Below are 21789 nucleotides of genomic sequence, written 5' to 3' on the forward strand. Positions count from 1 at the left end.
TTTTTTTCCATGCAAAATATTCACGTGCAGCTCAGGACAGGCAATAAAATGTTGGCTCAGGCAGCGATGCCCACGAATAAACAATAATAGTATAAAATATCCTAACACTTACTCCACTTCCTCCAGGACATGTATGACATTCTCTTGTTTTACAGCTATTTCTGGATTTTTGTTTGCTTCTTCTGTGGTGAAGATAGAGGGGAAATGTTTGTTGATGTCATTCTTAACAGTTGTTCACGTTGCTGTGGGTCTGGAATCACATGTAGGCAGACTAGGTGAGGATGGCAAATTTCCCTTCTTAAAGGACGTGAATGAACCTACGCAGTTGTTCTGTTTCTTGATGATCGTTTCAAGGTCACTGTTGCTCAGACTAGCTTTTTACTTCCTGACTTTTATGAAATTACATTCACGTTCCACCAGATGACCTACTAAGACTTAAACTCTGTCCCCAGAGCATTGGGCTGGCTCCTTTTGGATTCTTGACCATCTGTCCACAGATGCTGCCAGACCAGCTGAGTTTCACTAGCATTTTGTTTTAATTCACATCTCCATCATCACCAGTATTTTGTTTTTGTGTATCCATGTTTATACATTTTTATTTGAAAAATCCTAATTCTCACAAGCCCTTTCTTCCCTATAATTGACAAAATGGTTTTGAGATTTCGTTGAAGGGGATTCTAAGGGATAGGATCTACCTGCATTTGAAGAGGCAAGGACTGATTAGGTATAGTCAGCATGGCATGGGAAATCATGTCTCACGAACTTGATTGAGATTTTTTGAGGTCGTAACCAAAAGACAGAGCAGTAGACATTGTCTCCGTGGACTTTAGTAGAACCTTTGATAAGGTTCCACATTGCAGACTAATTAGTAAAGTTAGATAAAATGGGATTCAAGGAGACCTTGCCAATTGGATACAAAATTGGCTTGATGGTAGGAGACACGGTGTGGTGGTGAGGGCTGTTTTTCATACTAGAGGCCTGTGACCAGCAGTGTTCTGCAGGAATCAATGTTGGTGCATTTTTGTTTATCATTTATATGAACGATTTGGGTGAGAATTTAGGAGGAATGGTTAGTAAGTTTGTGGATTGTACCAAAATTGGTGGTATAATGATAAGTGAAGAAGATTATCCAAGGTTACAAAGAGATCTTGATCAATTGACTAATGGGCTGAGGAGTGGCAGATGGAGTTTAATTTGGGTAAATGTAAGGTATTGCATTTTGGTAAAACAAACAGGGGCAGGACTTACACAGTTAATGGTAGGGCCCTGAATAGTGTTATTGAACAAAGAGACCTACGGGTTCAGTACATAGTTCTTTGAAATTTGCATCACAGGTAGACAGGGTGTTTAAGAAGGCATTTAGCATGCTTGCCTTCTTTGTTAAGACCACTGAGTACAGGAGTTGAGATATCATGTTGAGGTTGTACAGGACATTGGTGATGCCACTTTTGGAGTACTCGCCCTGCTATAGGAAGGATATTATTAAATTGTAGAGGGGTCAGAAAAGACTTACCAGGATGTTGCTGGGACTGAAGGGTTTGAATTATATGGATAGGCTGCATGGGCTGTGACTGTTTTCATTGAACCATAGGAGGTTGAGGATTGACCTTATTAAGGTTTATAAAATCATGAGGGGCATAGATAACGTGAATAGCAAGGGTCTTTTCCCTAGGATGGGAGATATCAAAACCTGGGGGCATATTTTTAAGGTGAGAGGAGAAAGATTTAAAAGGGACCTGACGGGAAACTTTTTCACACAGTGTGTGGCTCATATGTGGAATGAACTGTCAGAGGAAGTGGTAGATACTGGTATTGTTACAACATTTAAAAGACATTTGGATAGGTACATGAATAGGAATGGTTTGGGGGGATATGGGGCAAATGCAGGCAAATGGGACTAGTTTAGTTTGTGAAACTTGGTCGGCATGGACGAGTTGGACCAAAGTATCTATTTTGGTGCTGTATGACTCCACTCCACGAACTACGTAGTTGCAACGTGTCCTTGAGACCAAAATGGCATGACAATTTGAAAATTATATTGGGCATGTGGATTCAGGTTAATATACATTCTAATAGTATAATGTCGAATATTTTGCAGCAGCAACCTGCTATCCGGTTCCTACCATTTTTGAAGTAGGTTTAGAGATGTTAGTTGAAGTGAACCAAGTTATAAATCTGAAAATACTGTCGTTAATTCCAAGACGGTGATGGAGCAGCAGCGTAACATTCAGGCTCCTTAGCCCAGGAGCTTGGAACTCATCTACTTCGTCTGTTTTAGGTTTTCTTTTCTCTCTCTACGCTTTCCTTTTAAATGTTACCATTTATTATGGCACCTTAACTTCTTTTAACGACTTCAGTGGAAGGCATCTTCTCCTGGCTCAGCTGCCCGGAATGGTGGTATAGGCCTGGTACTTGGCAGGGTAGTCTCTTGGTCTGGCGGTTTTGTCCAGTGGAGATTGCCACGCCAGGGAGAGACTATCTTGTCCTGGCACGGAGGTCTTATCCCAGCATGGAGGTCATCCAGCGGCCTGGCATGGAGATCTAGTCCGGGTGTGGAGTTCTAGTCCCTGCATGGACCTCTTGTCACGATGTGACAGGGCAGTCCCAGGCCAGCATTTTGGTCTTGACCCGGGCTTGCATGGTGGTTTCAGGCCAGTTTTCCGGTGTAGCCCAAACCCAGGAGCCATTACTTAAACTGTGATGAACCTTTGCTTCTTTTTTTCTTTTTATTTATGACTTCTGTCATTAATTTCGGGTCCATGGCACGGTGACTTATAAAAACTTTCACCTTGCTTTTTGTAAAAATACACATGACAATAAACTGCTATTCAGTTGTATTCTAATCTAATTAGTTGTCTGTGTCATAAGTGTGATTAATTTGATGGTCTATTGTGCTTAATTTAAAACTTTGTAAGATTAACTTTTTTTGATTAAAATACTTCATTCTACAGTTGAAGAAAGCAATCACTCTCTGCTGTTTGTGAGCTTTCCCTCTAAAAAGGACTTACCTCGAGCGTTAGCGGCCTTCATTTTTCCAGCAGCAGAGAGAGAGGCGACAGCGAGGACCGGGGGCTGCCAGGAAGGTAAGCTTTCCCTCTTAAAAGGACTTACCTCGAGCGTTAGCGGCCTTCATTTTTCCAGCAGCAGAGAGAGAGGCGACAGCGAGGACCAGGGGGCTGCCGGGAAGGTAAGCTTTCCCTCTTAAAAGGACTTACCTTGAGCGTTAGCGGCCTTCATTTTTCCAGCAGCAGAGATATTGGAGCGGGAGGGGGAGGATCCAGTTGTTGTGGTCCACGTTGGGACTAACAACATAGGCAAGGCTAGGATGGAGGACCTGTTTGGGGATTATCAAGCACTAGGAACAAAATTAAGGAACAGGTCCTCGAGGGTCATAATCTCCGGATTACTGCCCGAGCCACATGCAAATTGGCTTAGGGATAAGAAAATTAGGGAAGTAAACATGTGGCTAAGGGAGTGGTGTGGGAAAGAGGGGTTCCATTTCATGGGGCATTGGCATCAGTTTTGGAACCGGAGGGATCTGTACCGATGGGACGGTCTCCACCTGAACCGATCTGGAACCTGTGTTCTTGCGAAAAGGATAAATAGGGTGGTCACTAGGACTTTAAACTAGTGAGTAGGGGGGAAGGGAAAGGGAAAACGACAGGGAGTATGATGGTAAATAAAAAGGTAAGCAGCAGGTTAGCATGTGTGCAGGAGGGTTTAAGTTCAAGGCAGACTATGAAAGAAGCAAAAAGGAAGGATAACTCAGGAGATATTATTAGAGATGTTGGAAATCATGAGGGTAAGAAAGCTAGCAAAAAGGCACTTTACCTGAATGCTCGTAGCATTCGTAACAAGGTTGATGAGTTAACGGCACAAATCATCGCGAATGAATATGATTTGGTAGCCATTACGGAGACATGGTTACAGGATGGTCACGACTGGGAGTTAAATATCCAAGGGTACCAGACTATTCGGAAGGACAGACAGGAAGGTAAGGGAGGTGGTGTAGCCCTGAATTTCAAGGATGCCATCAGGTCGGTGCTGAGAGATGATATAGGTTCTATGGAGAATGAGGTTGAATCCATTTGGGTGGAAATTAGAAATTCTAAGAGGAAAAAGTCACTGATAGGCGTAGTCTATAGGCCACCAAATAATGACATCACATTGGGGCGGGCAATAAACAAAGAAATAACTAATGCCTGTAAAAATGGTACAGCAATTATCATGGGGGATTTTAACCTACATGTAGATTGGTCGAACCAGCTCGGTCAGGGTAGCCTTGAGGAGGAGTTCATTGAGTGTATCCGTGATAGTTTTCTTGAACAGTATGTAATGGAACCAACACGGGAGCAAGCTATCCTAGACCTGGTCCTGTGTAATGAGACAGGAATAATTAATGACCTCATAGTTAGGGATCCTCTTGGAAGGAGTGATCACTGTATGGTTGAATTTAGAATACAGATGGAGAGTGTGAAGATAAAATCCAATACAAGGGTCCTGTGCTTGAACAAGGGGAACTACAATAGAATGAAGGAGGACTTGGCTAAAGTAAACTGGATACAAAGATTTTATGGTGGGACAGTTGACGAGCAGTGGTGGACTTTCAAAGCAATCTTTCAAAGTGCTCAGCAAAAGTATATTCCAATGAAAAGGAAGGACTGTAAGAAAAGGGGTAATCTGCCATGGGTGTCTAAAGAAATATGGGAGGCTATCAAATTGAAAGAGAAGGCATACAAAGTGGCCAAAAACAGCATGAAACTAGAAGATTGGGAAAACTTTAAAGGTCAACAGAAAGCCACAGAAAGAGCTATAAGGAAAAGTAAGATAGAACATGAGAAAAAACTAGCACAGTATATAAAGACAGATAGGAAAAGTTTCTATAAACACATAAAACGAAAAAGAGTGGCTAAAGTAAATGTTGACCCTTTAGAGCATGAGAAGGGGAATTTAGTTATGGGATATGATGAAATGGCCGAGGACAATGGGGACCCAGCGGATGTGGTGTACCTAGACTTCCAAAAGGCCTTTGACAAGGTGCCGCACAAGAGGCTACTGCATAAGATAAGGATGCATGGCATTAAGGGTAAAGTATTAGCATGGATAGAGGATTGGTTGACTAACAGGAAGCAAAGAGTGGGGATAAATGAATGCTATTCTAGCTGGCAGTCAGTGACTAGTGGTGTGCTTCAGGGATCGGTGTTGGGACTGCAATTATTTACAATTTATATAGATGACTTGGAGCTGGGGACCACGTGTAGGGTGTCAAAGTTTGCAGATGACACTAAGATGAGTGGCAAAGCAAAGTGTGCAGAGGACTGTGAAACTTTGCAGAGGAACATAGATACATTGAGTGAGTGGGCAAAGGTCTGGCAGATGGAATACAATGTAAATAAATGTGAAGTCATACATTTTGGTAGGAGTAATAGTAAAAAGGATTATTACTTGAATGGTAAAAAGTTGCAGCATGCTGCTATGCAGAGGGACCTGGGTGTGCTTGTGCATGAATCACAGAAGGTAGGTCTGCAGGTACAACAAGTAATTAGGAAGGCAAATGGAATTTTGTCCTTCATTGCTAAAGGGATTGAAATAAAAAGCAGAGAGGTTATGTTGCAGCTGTACAAGGTGCTGGTGAGGCCACACCTAAAGTACTGTGTGCAGTTTTGGTCTCCTTACTTGAGAAAGGATGTACTGGCACTGGAGGGGGTGCAAAGGAGGTTCACTTGGTTGATTCCGGAGTTGAGGGGGTTGGCTTATGAGGAGAGACTGAGTAGATTGGGATTATATTCATTGGAATTCAGAAGATTGAGGGGGGATCTTATAGAAACATATAAAATTATGAAGGGAATAGATAAGACAGAAGTAGAGAGGATGTTTCCACTAGCAGGTGAAGCTAGGACAAGAGGGCATAGCCTCAGGATTAGAGGGAGCAGATTTAGGACTGAACTGAGAAGGAATTTCTTCACCCAGAGGGTTGATAATCTATGGAATTCCTTGCCCAGTGAAGTAGTTGACGCTACTTCAGTAAACGCTTTTAAAAAAAAGTAGATCATTTTTTGAACAATAAAGGAATTAAGGGATACGGTGAGAACGCGGGTAAGTGGATCTGAGTCCACGAAAGGATCAGCCATGATCTTATTGAATGGCAGAGCAGGCTCGAAGGGCCAGACGGCCTACTCCTGCTCCTCGTTCTTGTGTTCTTGTGTGAAAGTGGAGTCACAGGTAGACTGTGGTGAAGAGGGCTTTTGGCATGTTTGCTTTCATCAGTCAGAGCACTGAGTACAGGAGGTGGGAAAAATATAAACAAAGTTAAGATTATACAAAAGAATAATGTGTATTTCTCCTGGGAGAATATCTAAAATGATGGAATACTTGACACAAATAAATGTCATGGTAATTATCAAGATATCATCAAATGTCTTGAGTATGGTATGGTATTTACATCTACAAATCTTACTTCATTGTGACACAAATTAATTAACAGCATTTGCACCATGGTTTAGAAATTCCAGTGCAAGTGTAATTGGTCAATACGTTTATTTGCTGTTATGTTCCTGCAGTGATTTCTGTCTCAAATGCCAAATAATGGGTACTTTTAAACAACAGGGCTGTGAAACAAGCAAGAAAAGAAGAACAAGCTCATTTCAGCATTCTTTTGAGAAAAGGGAAGAGGTTAATAGAGGTCAACAATTCTCTCTGCTACAGAGATTGACTGCCAGTTGCTTTTTTTTTAATTTTAGGGCCTACAGCAAGCCAGGACAAATCATAAGTCTGCTCTCTGTGCACATATCAAATTAGGTGAGTACCTGGCATGATATGTATATTCAAAATAGATGAACAGGAAAAATACCTCATACAATAAGGACTTGAATATTATGACTGCACAAACTAGTTTTCCCCACTTGCCCAAGGAACACCTTGTGTTGTTGTCAAGATGGAAAACTGGGAGAGACAAGAAGTAGGGCAGTATGGTTTTGGTGTTGAATCTCAAATTGTGGTGCCCTTTAGCATTTTGAATCATCATAGAATCCCTACAGTGTGGAAACAGGCCCTTCAGTCCAACAAGTCCACACCAACTCTCAAAGCATCCCACCCAGACCCGTCCCCCTAGAACCCACCTAATCTACACATTCCTGAAATACTATGGGCAATTTAACATGGCCAATCCACCTAGCCTGCACATCTTTGGACTGTGGGAGGAAACTGGAGCACCCGGAGGAAACCCGCACAGAAACGAGGAGAATGTTCAAACTCCACAGTCACTCGAGGGTGGAATCAAACCCGGGTCCCTGGCGCTGTGAGGTAGCAGTGCTAACCACTGAGCCACCATGCCACCCTATATACGTGCAAAGCCTATTTTTTATCACTCCCCAGTATGGAAACTGACCAATTTAAATCACTATTATTATTATCCTCTATCACCAACTGACTATGCCACATGTAAAGAAACAGGAAAGAGATGCAGCACACAACTCAGAAAGCACTAGCAAAGACAAAGGGAGTGAAATAGAGAGAAAGGGGCAGAGCTAATAGTGTAAACATATCACAGGCAGGTCAAAGAGGATGCCAATAATATTCAATACTACCAGATGGTGATTAAACAATTTTGTTTTTCAAGTATTTATATTTCTTCTAATGCCAAAAGTTTGTGTGAAGTGTTCCTAATGGTTGTCAATAGCTTACATACATAATAGCTTTGGATATATGATTATATAAAACAAATTTATTTGTTCTTACAAATCATATCAACAAACGTTTGGACAGCAAAGTAAGTTAGTTTGTGTAAAAATTCCCAGTGGTCATGTTTGAAAGAGGATGTGCTAGAGGAAATAAGAAATATATATCTATAAATATATCCCTGGGTTTTTATTACAGCAATCTGGAAAGTATTTCAGTTTGATAATATATCAATGTGTATTATCCTCTATATCTTAGGAATTGGGAGAGTTAAAAAAAAAGTGACCTGGATATGTACAGAAATGTGTACATATGGTGGTGGTGGTGGTTCAAAATGTTTTTACTGATGCTGCATTTGAAGAGTTTGAATTACACTTCTCTGTCAATGGAAACTTTATTTGTTTATCATCAAGAATTTGCCTTCCCACTAAACAAAAGACTTTACACTTGCGTAGTGCTTTTCACAATCACTGGACATCTCAATATGCTTCACACGCAACTGAATACTTTTTGAACTGTAGTCAGTGGTATAATGTAAGAAGTGCAATGGACAATTTGTGCACAGCAAGTTCCCACTCAACAATGTAATAATGACAAGGGATCTCTCACTTGCTACTCAAAAGAGTGCCGTTAGATCCTTTTATGTTCACCCGAGAGGACCTCAGTTAATATCTCATCAGAAAATTGCAATCTCCAACAATGCAGTGCTCCCTCACTTAGGTGTCAACCCCAACTTTTTGTGCTCAAGTTTTGTAAGAGATCGTGAACCCACACTCAGAGGAAAGAGTGCTTCAACTGAGCCATGATTGGGAAAATAACAAAAACCATTGATAGCAAAGGGTTGTAAAGGTGAAGGCACCGTAGTAAGAATGTAATTTTCAACGTAATCTATTCAATCTCCTGCAGCCAATCCTCAGTTTAAATATTTCACTTGGCGAGAAATAAACATTTCTGGGGAAAAGACTGCTATTTGACTGGATTTTTTTTCAGTTTAGATCGGAGGATGAACACCAGCATGAATTGGTTGGGTCAAATGGCTTGATTCTGTGCATCTTATCCAGTGTATTTCGAGATACGTGGAAATGACCTTAAGCTGTTGTGGAGAAGGTGCACAAATGGAAGTAAAGGTAGAAGAGCAACTTCGCATTATTTTATCCTTTCCTGGGATTTGGGTAACACTGGTTCGACAATTATTTAAAGCCCAATCCCAGTTGTCTTTAAGAAAGTGAGATCAGCAATCTTCTTAAACTGCTGCAGCCCTTCTGTTCGAGGTACACCCACAGTGCCATTGGGAGGGGAGTTCCAGGATTTGCTAAAGAACAGCAAAATATTTCCAAGTCACATTGGAGTGCCTTGGAAGGGTACTTGCAGTTGGTTGTTTTCCTATGTGTCTGCTGCCCTTGTCTTTCTAGATAGTACAGGTTTTGGGTTGTATAACATCTTGTAGATGACGCATATTGCTGCCATTAGTAATGAAGGTAGTAAATGTAGAGGGCGAAGGTGCCTATCAATTTGGATGCTTTGACCTGGATGGTGTCAAGCTTCCTCAGTGTTGTTTTAGCTGCATCAATCCAGGTAAGTGGGGGGCAATCCATCACACACCCAATCTGTGTCTTGTAAATCATGGACAGGCATTGGGGAGACAGGAAGTCAGTTACTCTTAGCCACTGACCTGCTCTTGTAGCCGCAGTATTTAGTTAGCTGACTTGGTTTAGTGCCTGATCAGAAGTAATCCCCAAGATGTTGATAGATTCAGTGATGGTAAATACACTGAATGTCAAAGGGTGATGGGTAGATTCTCACTTGTTAGAGGTGATCATTGTCAAGCATTTGTGTATTGTGAACCTTTCTTGCCATGTATCAAGTCTGCCTCTTGTCCAGGTCTTGCTACATATGGACATTTTCTGCTTTAGAACCCGAGCAGTTGCAAATGGTGTTGAACATTATGCAACTGTACTGCTAGACTGACAGTAAGGGAATCTGTATATAAGTCTCCAGAAATAGTGCTCCCAAAAATAGTGCAACTGCAATTGTTCCAAACATTAGAGCCAGAAATAATTCCTTCCATTAAAGCCTTTATATATTTTTTGTTCCTGACTCAGAATGAAGTATCGTGGAGGAACAGAAATAACTTCTTAAAAATAAATCCTGTATAAAATCTGGTACAGCCCTTTTTTTTCTTTTCAATTTAATGAAATGTAACTCTATCATTACAGAGCTTCATTGATTCAGTGTTTGCGTAAATTGTCCTTTTTTCAGCCGAAGTTGATCACGGTCTTGCTGTTGAATTGAAAGGTTATGGGGTCAAGCCTCTTTGCTGATAACCTCACAACTCTGGTATTTTTTTTAAATCCTTTTCCAGTGAATCTATATTTACTAGCACCATACATAAACTTCAAGAAGGTCCTCAGCAAAGTTCAATACAAACTTACCACGACTTCGGTAGTTTTCCATTTTTCTACTTCCTGCAATTCCAGTATTTGGTTTGCTTGTTTTAGGACCTTATTAACACAATATGCAACTTCTAATGATTTGTTTACTTGTACTCTCAGAATCCTTTGCTCATCGAACCCATTGGAAGTCACATATTAATGAGGCATGATATGCAGTTAATAAGCAGTTTAATAATTAATAATCATCCTTAATTGGTAATTCATTGCTGTCTGGAGCAAGAAACTCACCTCAATGCCTGGCAGATGCCATTGAGAAAAGTCTCATTGGACTTCTCACACAATTCTGCCACAACCCTTGGCATAGCTCACATCATTCATGCATCTTTAAAATCCTGCCCATACAATTTAAAGAGGTGAGGGTGTCTAATGCTAAAAGGAAGATTAAGAATATGCAATTTAAAATGTCCCTAGTGCTTTAGGTATTAGGTTTAACCAAAGACCACGGCAGTTCATCTGATTACTTGAATCCTTAGCAATAACGAGGTTTAGACGTTTCTTGGAGTTCTCATTGAATGTATGTTTCTCCAATTTACTTATCACGAATATTATCATCAGAGAAGCTGAAAGCAAGAGGGAGAGAAAGAAAGCTTTCAGGTTCCGTGGCTACAAATCCAACATTCTTCCCTTTCTGCCCAAAAGTGATTGCTTGAAATATAGTTCATTTGTGTCTTCCCATGTCTGTCCTCACTATTTATTTCAAGTTAGATAATCTTTGGTGACTTTCATTCCAATATGAGAAGCTTCCAGAGGTGCAAATTAAACACGAGATGCTAGATCTACGTGTTTGATTTCAGCAATTCTGATGACATGTTATTCTAATTTCAGACAGGGTCTTATTTATTGATGTTTTCATGAGCTGGTTCAACTTGTGGTCAGGGGAACACAGTGGCCACCTTAAACTGTTTTCCCTTTTTAACACCATTTTAATCCACAAAAGATCCCAAGTATTAAGATCAAACAGATATTAAAATCAAGAGGTAGGCAATAAATACTGGCCTATTAATGTGCCCACATTCCACATACTCCTTTTGATTGTACTCATCCGATTCAATTCTTATTTACCCAATCAGAGCCTATAAATAGCCATAACTGTCCATTCTGTTGGCCCCTAAGAAATTAGCCTTGCTACATCCTGACTCACTTCCTATTTCTATTGTAATCTAATGCTGCTACCACACAACATAAAAACACCAGTAGTTCCACGTGTACACCAATGAAGCCCAATACTACCTCACTACCAACTCCCCTCAGCCTTCCATTATTTTTTAAATTGTCAGAATGCTTGGTGAACCTCTAAAAGATGAGCAGGAATTTCTTCCAACTAAATATTGGGAAGATCAAAGCCATTGACTTTGTTCCCTAGTCACTAACTTCATCTCTGTCCTTGGCAATACAAGGAGTCTGAATCAAACATTTTGTAATGTTGGTGTCATATTGACCCTGAGATGGGTTCACCTTCATATCCAATCCATTGATAAGTCTACTTATTTATATCATTTTAACATCTCTCAACTTTTCCCAATTCGACTATTGAAACTTTTTATCGTACCTCTATTACCTTTAGATTTGATATTAACACAGCAGAAGGGGTCGACAGCTTGTCACAGCAGGGAGCACTCAATAATCAATCTATCAATCAAAAAAATTGGACATATCACTCTATGGCAATGGTTTTCAACCAGGGTGCTATGGCAAGATGAGAAGTGTGCCACAAAATTTTCGGAAAGCAGGGCTGCTTTACCTAAGCATCAAGGCTGCTTCCATGATTCCGATTTCCTCCAGAGTCTCAATCTATTATTAAAGGCGGTATCTGTTAAGTGCCCTTATTGGCCGTGCATGCACAAGACTCCAGAGTGGTGCATATGTAGACTTCCAATACCGCACATGTGGTATGAAAAATGTTGGTATGCTGTGGGATTGTCTCATTGTCTCAGTAGCCTTGCTACTGAAAAGGTTGCGAACTGTTGTTCTATGGCACCTTGCTACATCGAAGTCAGAACTGAAGTTTGCACTGGCTGCTTAAGCAACAACACGTTGCACATCTCCTTCAAAGAAATGGTGATGTGATTGAAGTGTCTGCGATATCCACCAGCTCTGTTCCCTTTACATATGTGCCATCTTACCATATTACAGCAGATATGTGATCTTAAGGTTCTGTAATGTTAGTCTATCTGTAACTTATTCTACGACACTAAGCTAACATGCACTATGCAGCTAGTCTGTTTTATCAGGATTTCTTAAGGCCACCACTTCTATCTGACTGCATTTTATCCCATGCCGAAGTATGCCATGAATGTTACATATTTGGTGGGTGAATTCTTCTGTGGTAGGACCGCATAGAATGACACTTTGTGAATGGATAAACCATTCAATACAAATTAATTTCAGAGATAATGTGAGGTATTTTTATAGCATGGTTACTTTGATCGGGTACTTGATATTTCACATTGTAATTCAACATACCTTAGCAGATTTCTTCATTCTAGCAATCTTCTTCCTGTGCCTGTAAGTCAGTTTTGAAACTTAACTAGTCAAATCTTTGCGTGCATAGTGGATCACGTCATTTCAACCTACTATAAGTATAATATTGGGAACTAACAACAAAGAGAAAGTTCTTCCCAAAACTTGCAGTAAGTCATATTTAGTACCTAAACTGTGGCAATTTCTTAGGTGTACATCTGTATGGAGTAGCAGGAATATGATGAATTGTGCAGGAATTAATCTATAATACTGAACAATAGAAACAACGGACATTAAAATGGCTAAATGCTTTCATTGCCTCATTCTTGAACCTGAAACAGTAGATCATTCATTCAAGGGGTTTGAGCACACAATCCAGGCAGACATTTTAAGTGCAATACTGATGGAGTGCTATGTTGTCTTTCAGATACGGCATTAACCTGAATCATTGTCTGGCTGGTTAACAGGACAACAGTATTACTTACTAAACAGCTGGCATCTTTTCAGTGTTCGAGCCAACACCTATCCCTCAACCAACATGACTAAAATATGATTTCATTGCTATGTTTAAATCTATTGCAATGTTTACCCAAATTATAACAGTAATTACAATTCCAGAATACTTTGTTCACTATGAACACTGACATATCCAAGATACCAGAATAAATGTAAATTCCTGACTCAGCTGAAACATACAAGGCTCAGATACTGAAGATGGTCGTGATTACAGTAGGAGACAGGAACGATAAAAGGAGGGCAATGCTGTAATTAGAATCCAGTGTGTTGTTCATATAAACATAAGAACCATTCCAGTTGAGAACAGAAATAAAAAAAAACACAAGAAGCAAATGATAGATTAAATAAAAATCACTTTTTAAAAAAGAATCATTTACAAATACAACTCACACCAATACAGATTCCTTTCACTATAAATACATTGCACAAAACCGAGCAGGACAGGGATTTTTTTAATGTGAGGGAAGTATCAAAAGTTTACAAGTTCCCCTTTTCAGTTCTTGATCAAAATATCAATCTTCTTTCCACTCTGGTCATTTCTTCGGTTTCCTCTGCAGTCACAAGATTTCCTCCTAACCTGAATTTTAAAAAAAAATCTTTTTAAGTGATTCAATTTTGCTTCAGAATTAGTTTGGGTTCTAAGAGATTCTAGGTTGCCTATAAATAAAACATACCACATCGCAGAGTTCAGAGATAACAAGGTGTACAGCTGGATGAACACAGCAGGCCAAGCAGCATCAGAGGAGCAGGAAGGCTGACGTTTCGGGCCTCGACCCTTCTATCCTGCTCTCTTAGCCCCAATTTTTTTTTATTATTCATTCATGTGATGTGTGTGCTGCTGGCTATTGCCCATCACTATTGCCCTTGAGAAGATGGTGGTGAGCTGCCTTCTTGAACCACTGAAGTCCATTTGGCGTAGGTAGATCTACAATGCCATTAGAGAGGAAGTTTCAATACTTTGACCCAATGGCACTAAAGGAACAACATATTTCCAAGTCAGGATGATAAGTGGCTTGGAGAATTTGCTGGTGGTGGTGTTCTCATGTATCTGCTGTTTGATAGATGTTGGTCGTCATGGGTTTGTAAGGTGTTTGTAAGGACATTTGGTGAATTTATGCAGTGCATCCTGTAGGTGGGGCACACTGCCGCTACTGAGTATTGGCAGCGGAGGGAGTGAATGTTTGTGGATGTGATTGAGTAAGCTATTGTCCGAGAAGGTGTCAAGCTTCTTCAGTGCTGTTGGAGCTGCACTCATCCAAGCAAGTGGGGAGAGTTCAGTCACAATCCTGACTTGTTCTTTGTTGATGATGGACAGGTTATCGGGAGTCAGGAGGTGAGTGACTTGGGCAGCATGGTGGCTCAGTGGTTAGCACTGCTATCAGGACCCAGGTTCAATTCTAGCCTTGGCTGACTGTCTGTGTGGAGTTTGCACGTTCTCCCTGTGACTGCGTGTGTTTCCTCTGGGTGGTCCAGTTTCCTCCCACAGTTAGGTTCTCTCTTGTTGGAGATGATCATTGACTAGCATTTGTGTGGCACAGATGTTACTCGCTACTTTCAGCCCAAACCTGGATATTGTCCAGCCCTTTCTACATTTGGACGCAGACTGCTTCAATATCTGAGGAGTCTTGATATGTGTGTAATCATTAGAGAATATTCCCATTTCTGAAAAAAAATACAAAGAACTGTGGATGTTGGAAATCTGAAACAAGAACAGAAATTGCTGGAGAAACTCAGCAGGTGTGGCAGCATCTATCGGGAGAAAGCAGAGTTAATGTTTTGGGTCCTGAACTGATCTGAAGAGGAGTCACTGTACCGAAAACATTAACTCTGCTTTCTCTTCACAGATGCTGTCAGACCTTCAGAGTTTCTTCAGCAATTTCTCTTTTTTTGTTTCAGATTCCCATTTCTGGCTTTATAATGGAAAGACGGTCAGTTCTTTCTCTTGAAAGACATGTTAAATATCCTTCCAGATACATCTGTAACCTTGTCATGCTCTGTAAAACAGCATTATTTTTATGTGCATCTGGATAGAATATCAAAAACCTATTTGAGCTTTGGAAATATTACAGTTGAGGCCAATCCTATCTCTGAACAGGAAAATACAACATTGTTAATCAAAATCTTCCAATGGTAATGAATTAAATTTTAAACCTTTACAACTGGCTAATCAACGAGTCCCAAACAGTCAAATGCATGAAATGTGACCACGATCACTTTTTTCTGAAATGTTTTTCATGGCTTCTATGCTGTGGTGAACTAGGATACTCCACTAACATATTTAAAACCAAGCTCCCATAGTATAATCAACTCTGCAATTTAAAATTAGCCACTGTTATGTAAGTTTTCCAAGAGCTGGGAAAGCTGGCAATGAAAGGGAGCTGGAACAGCTCGCTCTATTGGGTAAGTATTTTTTCTGACATTCCCTGGAGACTAGCAGAAGTAGGTATGCTCCCTCCATCCCTCCCTCCCAAACCTCAGCCCACTTCATCTCCTCAAAGTCACATTTAATCTCATGGCTTACTATTGACTCTGCTGACTAGTTATGGTCTAACTAATCTGTGTAGTCTGAGGAAGCTTCTTCTTGCATCATTTGGCAGCAGAGACATGATGTGCTGAATGACCTCCTTCTGTGCTGTCCAATTCTATATGATTCTATAATGACAGAACAGACTCAAGGGGTGTGACATATTCTACTTCTGTCCAAATAGTAAGAATAAAGTGGTTTTTCAATGAATGCAGCTGGAAAGCCCATTGTATTTTTGACTTGTCCATTTTTAACTTGTTACTTACCATATAGACACAATAGTAATATTGTACTTGAGAGCATTGACAAAAAACTCCATCCCTTTTCTGCTGATCCTATTATTAGACAGCCTGTAAGCAGTGAGAAACAGAAAATCATGGTATGGACATTCTATTTGCATGGAAGTGAAGTTATTCAAGTAAAAGCAAAATACTGTGGATGCTGGATTTCTGAAATAAAAACAAAGTGCTGGAGAAACTCAGCAGGTCAGGCAGCATGTGTAGAGAGAGAAGCAGTGTTAATGTTTCGAGTCCGACATTATTCTTCTTCAGAACTCTGCGTTCCGAAGAATCAGGATATGGTGGGTGGGGAGGGAGGGGTGGGGGGTGTAATGTGGCTGCAAGAGAGGAAAGGTCAGTCCCTTGAGGAGGTGAGGTGTTGAGGGCAAGAAGGATATTGGGTGTTAAGTTATGGAGGGAGTAAGTGGTGTAGGTTAAGTGTATTTGGGGCTGTGAATCTAAGCTGCGGCATCAGTTTGTTACTCAGGAGTTACAGGTTTTCAATGGTCTTTTTTTTCCTAAGCCATTTACTTAATTTTATCAGAACCCTCTAAATCTTAAGACTTAAATGGATATTTTCAGAGGGTTCCAGGTATGGGGGCATTGCTCAGTGCAATCTTCAATTTCCTTGGCAATCCCTTTGGAGTCTGCTACATAAGGGATTCTGCAGTGACTCCATATGTAACTTCCATCTCTGCTTCAGAAGTGATTATCAGGGTATGCGGAAATCTGCACGCATACACTTAACCGTGAAACTGAATAGATCTCTTTCACCATGGTTCATTCCTTTCATAGACCTATTCAGTCTGTGTCCTCTACTTCTGCAAGCAGGTTACTTAATCTCTGAATCATTTTTCTTGTCATCAAAATATGTGCAATTCCCTGAACACTCCAGGTGGTGAATATATGGAACTCATTGCCTCGGAAAGCTGCAGGAGCCAAGTCTTCAAGTGTCTTTAAGACAGCGATAAAAAGGTTCTTGATTAGTAACAGATCAAATGTTATGGGGAGAATACAGGAAAATAGGGTTGAGAAACATTTCAGCCATGATCGAATGGCCTAATTCTGCTTCTATATTTTGTGGTCTTATGTTACATCAAAGCCTTTTGAAAGGTACAGCAGGCATTTATGTCAGATATGTTGGTTTATCAAAAATATCGGGACATTTTCCAGGCCATCAGAAAGGATTATCCCTAAATCTATTTTTATCAAAGCTCAACGCTATATGGTTAAAATGATTAATTTAAACTAGCAACCACAATGGCAACAGCAATACCAACTCTTTGTTAATTTAAATAATACAGCATCTAGCTGAGAAATTCTGGTACAGCTGAATCAGAATAGCAACAACAGAAAGGAAAGAGAAAAACCGGCTCATATGCAAAACAACAAATCAGGCTCAACAAACAATGGGAAAACAGAACACCTTATATATCTGGAATAAGTAGAAACATGTTGATCGAGAATAGCCCTTTTAAAATGATGAAATTAAAATGAATAATCAAATAATAGCCTGAAGTGGAAGGAAATGCATCATTTGATTTTTCTTAATATACCCAGCTCAGGAAAAATAATTTTGCTCATGATTTCAAGCAAGCTTAAAATTCCTGACAAATTACAGCACAAATAAAACTTTGCAGGGCTGTGGACAGAGATCAAAAGAATAGAATTATTCGAATACTTCTTTCAAAGATCTAGACGTTTCTTTCAAAGTAATAATTTTCTGAATAGCCTGCTTCTCTGCTGAATGAATCTTTGTGCACAATTAGAGTTTGGGCAACATTTATTGAGACATCACCACATACTTGAGAACCTTCAAGCTTGAGTTGTTTTGGAGTCCTTCTGCAAAGTGAAGCATATCTTCATCAACTAAACAGTTCTCCTGAAGACTGCAAAAAAAGTTAAGAAGTCAGAGGTATACTGGACTTCTACTTTCAAATAAAGTTTATTTTAAACATACTGGTATGCATTAAAGGCTACTTGATATGAGATAATTTTGGCGGGAAAATCAGCTGTCACCTTTCAAAACACAACAGACCAACAAACTGATCTACTCGAGTGAGCCTGGTTTTAAATATTTTATGAAATGCTCACTTGGCTAAATAGATTCTGAGAGTTGTTTGATTGACATGTCAGAGAAATCAATAAAATATGCTTACTTGCTATTGTATTTGTTTTTCAGTTCTGTAGGTTATGGTGATTCCCACTTTAGGTTGTCTCTGCAATCCTGTAACATGGCCCAACCAATTCCAGCTGGTTCTTTGTCTATTCTGTTCCGAAAGCCACCTATTTCCAACCTTCACCATTCTCGGCCCTCTCGCCTGGTTCCTAATGCTTGCTAGCACCTCTCCCTTCACGCGTTTCTACCTTCAGAACTCCCTGCTTCCTCAAGCTGTATTGCCCCCACTGAGACTTCAGGAAGAGGGCTGGAGTCTGTGACGAGAGAATGAAATATTTGGTGGCACTGGCTGATAAATATTCTCTTGTTTGTACAGAGCTCAGTTTTCTCAGTATGATCAGGGACTGGGTACTTTGTGATCCCATGGTCATCAAAATCACCAAGAAATTGAGTTAGAAGTCGCTGGCAGAAGCATGATGGACCAAATGGCTTCTTTCCATGATGTTTGTGTCTATGGGCTGAATTGAATGTTGAAAAGTGTGCGGGTATAGGAATTGACATGGGGGTGAGGGAGGTTAAAAATAGCAAATTGGCAATGTTGGGAAGCTGGCCCCAACCCACTAATTTCCTAATTTAACTGCAGACTGTAAAATTGCAATCAAGATACTCACTTGAGTATCCCAGGCTTCTTGGAACTTGCCATACAAAACAGGGCAAGAACAGAATAGCAACTAAGATGGCTGAAGACATGACAGGGAAATATACCACTAAGTACCAACAATTGGATAGTCAGCATGGATTTGAGAATGGGATGTCATGTCTGACAAATCTTTTAAAGTTTTTCGAAGAGGTAACTAAGAGGATAGATGAGGGTAGTACAGTGGATTTTGTCTATCTGGACTTAGGTAAGGTATTTGACAAGGTCCTGCACAGCAGGCCAGTCATGAAGGTTAGGTCGCATGGGATCCAGGGAGAGTTAGCTAATTGGATTCAAAATTGGCTCGATGGTAGGAAGCTGAAGGGTGATGTTTGAAGGTTGTTTCTCAGACTGGAGGCCTGTGACTAGTGGTGTGCCACAGGGTTCAGTGCTGGGGCCTTTGTCATTTGTTATTTACATAAATGATCTGGATGTGAATGTACGAGGCATGATTAGTAAGTTTGTGGATGATACAAAATTAGGAGGTATCATTGATAGTGAGGATGGTTATCAAAAATTATAGAGGGATCTTGATCAGATGGCGAAGTGGGCTGAGGATTGGCAAATGCAATTCAATACAAATAAGTGTGAGGTGTTGCACTTTGCAAAATCAAACCAATGTAGGACTTATACAGTAAATGGTAGGGTCCTGAGGAGTGTTGTGGAAAGAGGGACCTAGGACTACAACAACATAGTTCATTGAAAGCAGTGTCAAAGATAGACAGGGTGCTGAAGAAGGCATTTAACGTGCTGGCCTTCATCGGTCGAAGCATTGAGTATAGGAGTTGGGACATTATGTTACAGTAGTTTAAGTCATTGGTGAGGCCGCACTTGGAGTATTGTGTACAGTTTTAGTCACCCTGTTATAGGAAAGACATAGTTAAACTGGGAAGTGTGTAAAGAAGATTTACAAGGATGTTGCCAGGACTAGTAGGCCTGAGTTACAGGGGGAGGTTGGCCAGGATAGGACTTTATTCCTTGGAACATAGGAGAATGAGGGGTGACCTTATTGAGGTGTACAAAATCATGAGGAGCATTGATAGAATGAATGCATACAGTCTTTTTTCCCAGGGATGGGAAATTGAAAACTAGAGGGCATAGGTTTAAGGTGAGAGGGGAAAGATTTATGAAGGACCTAAAAGGCAACTTCTTCATGCAGAGAGTGGTGCATATATGGAATGGGCTGCCAGAGGTAGGTAAAAATGTTTAGCAACATTTAAAAAACATTTGGATAGGTACATGGATTGTAAAGGTTTAGAGGGATGTGGACCAAATGCGGGCAACTGGAACTAGCTGCGTCAGCACCATGGTCAGCATGGACAAGTTTGGGCCGAAGGGCCTGTTTCCATGCTGTATTACTCTATGACTCTACTGACTTCTCAAAAGCTGCTTTCTTATCTACTTGTGTGAGAAGATTTTCTGATAGTTCTTGTTCTGAGAGATACAAGCTGGATAGATAGAAAGGAACCAGTAGATGTAATATATTTGGATTTCCAAAAGATGTTCAATAAGGTACCTCACATAGGGCTACCAAATCAGGTAAGAGTCTTTTATGCTGGGCTTAGTAAATAATCATAGATCAAGGATTGGCTACATAATAGATGATCGAATTGGGAAAAAAGGGGGCATTTTCAGGATGGCAACCTGTAATTAGTAGAGTCTGACAGCAATCAGTACTGTGGCTACAATCATTTACTATATACAGAAGTGAAATCACTATCATCTGCTATGGCAAGTGGTAAGGATGGCACAAAAGCCTGCACAGGTTAAGAAAATGGACAAAAACTTGGAAGATGGGAAAACGTAAGGTTTTACACGTGGCAGAAGAACAGAGGAACTGAATATTATTTAAATAAGGAAAAACTGCAGAAAGCTGCACGACAGAGGGATTTGGGAGTCCTTGTGCATGAATCACAAAAAAACTGGCATCCAGGTTCAGCAAGTAATAGGAAAGGCAAATTGAATATTAGCCTTTATTTCACAAGGAGTGGAGTATAAAAGTAGGGAGGTTGTGTTAAAACTAGATAAGGCACTAATTAGACCACACTGTGGAATACCATGAACAGTTTTACTGCCTTTATCTAAGCAAAGATATACTGATGTTGGAGGCAATTTAGAGATGGTTTTTAAGTTGTTTCTGGGTATGGAGGGATTTTCCAATGGGGACAGGTTGAGTAGTTTGAGCTTATACTCTTTGGAGTTTAGAAGAATTAGGATAATGGGAGTAAGGCAGGAAAATCAAGTTGAGTATTATCAGATTGGCCACGATCTCCTTAAATAGCAGAGCAGACTTGATGGGCTAAATGGCAACTTTTGTTCCCATGTCTTATGGTCCTTTGGAGAGAGGAAAATTAGCCATGCAGCCTAAACTCAGTTGTGAAGAAATTGCTAGGATCCATAAGTAAAAATAGCATAACTGGACACCTTGGAAACTTCATGCTGCTCATGGAAAGCCAGCAGAGATTTATAAAGGGTAGGTCATACCCGACAACTCTTACAATGTTTTGAAGAGGTAACAATATCTCTCAAAGTTTTTGTTATGGACTTCCAGAAAATATTTGAAAAAGTCACAAAACATGTTAAGCTATATCCATGGGATTGTGGGAAGTTATTGACCTGGTTAGGAAATTAGTAAAGGGCGAGGAGTCAGAGAGGAGGGAAATGGACAGGTACTCCAATTGCCAGGACGGGTAGTGACTAGTGATTAGGGTCTTTGTTGGAGCCTCGACTGCTTATTAATGACTTAGAATGATAGAATTCAAAGCTATATTTCCAATTTTGGCAATGACACAAAAATGGCAGAACTATAACGGAAACATAAATGTACAAAAATACATTAACAGTATTTCCTCTCTTATTATTTTCTGACAAATGGATTTAAACTTAGTTAATTTGGGAACAACCATGTTGGACCGAAAAGGAATAGAACAGAGTACTTTCTGAAAGATGTAAAGTAAAAACAGTGGTAGTCCAAAGAGGTTTGTGTCCACGTAAATGGAGCAAAATGTTAAGATCAAGTACAGAAAATGGTTGCAAAGGCCAATAGAATGCTGGCATTTACATCT

At 40.2% G+C, this 21789-nt stretch overlaps 1 long non-coding RNA gene across 1 annotated transcript; it reads right to left on the reverse strand.

Moving 5' to 3' along the window:
* Positions 1 to 13442: 13442 nt before the first annotated feature.
* LOC125481362 lies at positions 13443 to 19028 on the reverse strand. The gene is made up of 4 exons (XR_007261307.1): positions 18068 to 19028; positions 17714 to 17797; positions 15897 to 15980; positions 13443 to 13683 (listed from the first exon to the last, which is right to left on the reverse strand). It is a non-coding gene; the product is annotated as an uncharacterized LOC125481362 (long non-coding RNA).
* Positions 19029 to 21789: the final 2761 nt, after the last annotated feature.

This window comes from Rhincodon typus, unplaced genomic scaffold, assembly GCF_021869965.1.
Source record: "Rhincodon typus isolate 14 unplaced genomic scaffold, sRhiTyp1.1 hic_rhity00001863, whole genome shotgun sequence".
Lineage (NCBI taxonomy): Eukaryota > Metazoa > Chordata > Chondrichthyes > Orectolobiformes > Rhincodontidae > Rhincodon > Rhincodon typus.